Genomic DNA, 5,378 nt, shown 5'->3' with positions numbered 1-5,378 from the left:
GGTCCAACGGAGGCTGAGGGGAGGGGTGCCTGCAGGAGGGATGGTGTCCTTCTGGATGTCCCTTCAGGGTCAAGAGGGGTGGGGTTCTTTCAACAATCTGTGTGTGAAGGGGCGTCGTTGTCACGCCAAGTCCGTAGCTTGCATTCGGGTTCGATCTTGACAGCATGCATCCCGTGGGTTTTGACGAACGGGTGTGACGTGTGTACCATTAGAGCTCAGGATAGTTTTGCTGCACTGAAAATCCTCTGCTGCCCTGGTCAGCCCTCACCCCCTCCTGACCACTGATCCCTTCGCTAACTCTGAAATTCTGTCTTCTCCAGAATGTCTTACAGTTGGAGTCTTACGGTGTGTATGTAGCCTCATCGCACTGGCTTCTTTCCCTTAGTCATACACATTTAAGGTTCCTCCATGTCTTTTCATGGCTTGAGAGTGCATTTCTTTTTAATGCTGAATGATATTTCTTTGTCTGGATGGGCCACAGTTTAATTATCCATCCATCCATCACTGAAGGATGTCCTGGTTGCTTATGAGTCTGGGCAATTGTGAGCAAACATTGGTTTGCTGGTTTTTGTGTGAACACGTTTTCAATTCGTTTGGGTAAATGCCAAATAGCACAATTGCTGGGTGATATGATAAAAGTATTTTTGCTGTGTAAGAAAATGCTGTCTTCTAAGTGTCTGTACCAGTCCACACTCCCAGCGCTGAATGCTTCACATCCTTGTCAGGGTTTGGTGTGGTCAGTGTGTTGGATTTTGGCCATTCCGGAAGGCGTGTAGTGGTATCTCACTGTGACTTTAATTTGTGTTTTTCTGATGACATATCTGTGGACCATCTTTTCATATGCTTATTTGTGGTCTGTGTATCTTCTTCGGTGAGGTATCTCTTTGGGTCTTTTGCCCATTTTTTAATCAGGTCGTTTATTTTCTTTATTGTCGAGTTTTCAGAGTTCTTTGTATATCGTTGTCTTCTGTCTTTCACAAATATTTTTCTCCTAGTCTATGGCTTGTCTACTCATTCTCTTGACATTATCTTTTGCGGAGCACGAATGTTTAATTTTAACGAAGTCCAGCTTATCAATTTTTTCCTGGATCATGTCTTTGGCGTTGCATCTAAAAAGTCATCCTCACACTCAGGGTCACATAGATTTTTCTCCTGTGTTATATCTGGGAGTTTTATGGTTTTGAGTTTTATATTTAGACCTGTGATGAAATTTTGAGTTAATTTTTGCAAAGGATGTAAGGGTTTTGTCTACATTAATTTTTTTTTGTGAGTGGCTGTCCGGTCGTTCAAGCGCCATTAGTTGAAAAGACTCTTTTTTCCCATCGCGTTGCCTCTGATCCTGTGTCAAAGATCAGTCGACTGTCTCTACGTGGGTCTAGACCACGTGCTCCATTCTGTTCCATTGACCTGCTCACCTGTTTTGGCCAACACCATGTCTGATCGCTGTAGCTTTCCAGTCCTCAAGTAATGTCAGCGTTCCAGCTTGTTCTTCTCCCTTAGTGTCGTGTTGGCTATTCTGGGTCTTTCGTCTTCTGGATAAACAGTAGCATCAGTTTGTCAATATCCACCAAATCACCTGTTGGGATTTTGATTAGGATCACACTGGATCAGTAGATCGCACTGGGGAGAACCGGTATCTTGATAATCTTGAGTCTTTCTGTTCATGAACATGAGACATCTCTCCATTTATTTAGTTCCTTGATTTCACTCATCTGAATCTCGTCATGTTCTTGATGGAGATTCTGTACGATTTTGTAAGATTTACATCTAATCGTTTTATTTTGGGGTGCTAATGTAAATGGTATTAGGTTTTTAATTTCAAATTCCATTTGTTCATTATCGTTATATAGAAAAGCAATTTATTTTTTATGTTAACCTTGTATCTTGCAGCTTTGCTATAATTCCTTAGTAGTTCCAGGAGGTCATTTTGTTTGGTTTGGGGTTTTTGGTTTTTTTTTCTTTCAGATTTTCTATATAAATCTGTGAATAAAAACTGTTCTCTTCTTAAATTCTCAGTCAATATATACCTTTTATTTCCTTTTCCTGTCTTATTGCATTAGCTAAGGCTTTTCGTACGATGTTGAAAAGGAGAGGTGAAAAAGGACATTTTTGCCTTGTTTCTGACCTTAATGGGAAAGCACCTAGTTTCTCTCCATAAGTGTTGTCTTAGCTGAAGGTTTCTTGGTAGATGCTCTTTACCAAATTGAGGAAGTTCTCCTCTATGCCTACTTTACTGAGAGATTTTATCATGCATGGCTGTTGGATTTCATCAAACGGTTTCTCTGTGTCTATTGATATGATCACAGGATGTTTCTTCTTTAGCCCGTTGATGTGGCAGATCACATTTGTTGATTTTTATATATTGACTCGAACTTGTACACCTAAGAAAAATCCCTCTTAATTGTGGCATATCATTCTTTTTATGCAATGTTGGATTTGACTTGCTACTGTTTTGTTGAGGATTTTTACATCTATGTTCATGAGGAATATTAGTATCTAGTTTTCTTTCTTTTTTTTAATGTCTTCATCTGATTGTGGCATTAGGGTAACGTTGGCCTTGTAGGATGCATTAGGAAGTATTTCTTCCGCTTCTGTCTTCCAGAGGAGATTGTGGAGAGCTGGTATAATTTCTTCCTTGAAGTTTGGCAGAATTCGCCAGTTACCCATCTGTGCCTGGTGCTTCCTGTTTTGGAAGGTTATTAATTAGTGATTCGATTTCTTTAATAGATACAGTCCTATTCGACTTACCTAGTCCTCCATTTTTTTTAAAAGAGAAATCCAGGTTAACCACAGGTTGGGGCTTGAGTGGAGTAGAACAAGACAGCGTATGGGTACCCTCCAAGGCTATCCAGTCCATACATTCACTCACTCATTCATTCATTCATTCATTCATTCATTCATTGCACATTCATTCGACAGTCCCCTACTAAACCTGTTTACCAGGAAGAAATCCTGCCTCAAGGGGACAGGTTATGCATCTGCTGTGCCTTCCTGTGCTCTTCCTTGATTTCTTACATTTTCTTTTCGTTAATGTGTTACTACACATCTACAATAATTTAGACTTCATTAGTTTATATTTTGTAATAATCGTTGAAATAAGCTCGACAAAAGGCGCGTTTCCTAAATTTGCAAAGAAAGTGATCGCCAGGCAAATTAGAAGCATTAAGTCCATTGCAGAGAAGGTGTTTGCGCTGGAAGGGCGCACTATCGAATGGCGTTAAGCACCTTCTCCTTAGTAGTTTCGGAAGGGGCTCAGGTATCAGCCCGGCCCCAGAGGGGCCCTGGCTAGCCAGGAGACAAGGATGGTCTCTGTATCTCTTTGATCCTTCTTTCTCTCACTTGTAAAATGCAAATAATACCAAGCTGGTAGACTGCTTGTGAGGATAAATGAGATAATGTTATAAAGCTTCTAGCGCAAGGCTTGGCAGGCCACCCATGGTAGCTCTTATTAATTTGTTCAAGGGTGGGGGGCTGTGTCGAGATCCCCCTCGGAGCTGCAGGGGATGCAGAGACAGGAAAATGAGTACCTGTCCTCGCGGAGAATACAGTCTGCTTGGGAATCTGGGCCGGATGGCCATCCTGGCCGTAGACGATGCAGAGTGATCGAAGATCAGGGGGAGAGAATGAATGGCAGGAGCCGGTCAGAGAGGAGACCAGCCCCCTGGCCGGGGCGGGCTGGCTGGTGCGCTGGCACCTGGGGACTCGGGGTGCCTGAGTTGAATGGTCAGACGGTGCACCAGAGTGGACTTTGAAGGGCGAGGCGGGGTGGGCGTGGGTTTGGGGTCCTTCCTCCCCTGAGTCGGCAGTGTCCACACTGCTCCACTCTGTAGGACGGACACCCAAGAAGCCCACATGGAGTTGGAGGGACACCCATGAAGCCCACGTGGAGTTGGAGGGACACCCATGAAGCCCACGTGGAGTTGGAGGGACACCCATGAAGCCCACGTGGAGTTAGAGGGACACCCAGGAAGCCCACGTGGAGTTGGAGGGACACCCAGGAAGCCCACGTGGAGTTGGAGGGACACCCAGGAAGCCCACGTGGAGTTGGAGGCCAGGCAGATGGAGCTGTTCAAGAAAATGCGCTTGTGAGGGCAGCCTCCTTAATGTACTGGTGGCCGAGACTTATGTGCACCTTAAAAAGGCCCTTGGACAACTTCTCCTGGCCTTGGGCCCCGGCTCACCTCTCTGCCTCACACGTGTGGGCCTCAGGGACTCTCCCTTGTGCTTCTGCATCCGGCCCTAGCAGTGGTGCCTCCTGAGGGTCTGGTCTCAGCCCTCACTCACCAGTCCCCTCTGCTCCTGCTTGTGGGGACACACACGTGTCACCCAGGCCTTGCTGGAATGCATGAGCGTCTAGCTCCATTCACCCCACACGTGACATTTGTCCTTATCCAGAAACAGGTGGTCCCCATGAGCCCCTCCCTGCACATTCAGACGATGCCAGCGCTTCGGCCTCTTACGCAGAGCTGGGGGTGTGAGCGGTGCGGCTCGTCCCCCCACGTGCCCAGCGCGTGTGGGGTCCCCGTCTGGGCCCGTGAAAGCTTTCTTCAGCTCACACAAGTGAGAACGGAGAGGCATTGAGCGGAGTGCCCAGCTGCGGTCTCGCAGCCCCTCCACGGCGGGAGGTGGGGGACAACAGTGTTGGCTTGTTGGCGGCTGCCTGGAGGGCGCCGGCTGCAGGACCGAGAACACTTCCCCAGAGGCCTCTCCCGGGGGCGGCTGGTGGGGGCAGGGTGTGTCTGGGAGTGGGCCTTGGTAAAGGCCAGGGGCATCCTCGGTGTCTTCCTCCAGGAAGGGGTCTCTCTTTCTGCCCAGTTCTGGGGACCATGCGAACGCGACAGAGATCAGAAGGGGGCGTGGGGCTCCCCCAGGAGGCTCTGGGTGGCCTGGAACCTGGGAATGAAGAAGGCGAGCTAGCACACACAGGGTAGAGACTTCTTGACCGAAGTTGGGCGCCACCTCATCTGCTCCGTGATCCCTGTGTCACCGGCGCTCCAGGCATGGCGAGAGAAAGCGTGGCCCCTGGGGCTGGCTGGAGCGCTCGCTGTCACACAGCTGTGTGACCCTCTCTGCCCAGCATCTGTCTCTCCCTAGCTGTCACTGCACTTGTTAGTCATACATTATTGTGTGGATGGGATCGTCCCCGCCCCATGGCGGTCAGTGGCACTGAGCAGCCCCAGGCTGTCTTGCTCATACTCCGCCCCCGAGCATAGCACATCCGGGCACCATGCGGGTACAGGGCAGGGACCTGCGGAATGAGTGAATGAGTGAATGAGTGAATGAATGAATGCGTGAGTGAGTGGGTGAAAGAAGATGTAAAATGCACTGCACAATGCTTGGCATGCAATGCCCACTGCGGAGATGCTTGTTCTTGGGGC

Source organism: Pteropus vampyrus, unplaced genomic scaffold, assembly GCF_000151845.1.
Source record: "Pteropus vampyrus isolate Shadow unplaced genomic scaffold, Pvam_2.0 Scaffold188, whole genome shotgun sequence".
Classification (NCBI taxonomy): Eukaryota; Metazoa; Chordata; class Mammalia; order Chiroptera; family Pteropodidae; genus Pteropus; species Pteropus vampyrus.
This window is presented reverse-complemented; position numbering follows the sequence as displayed.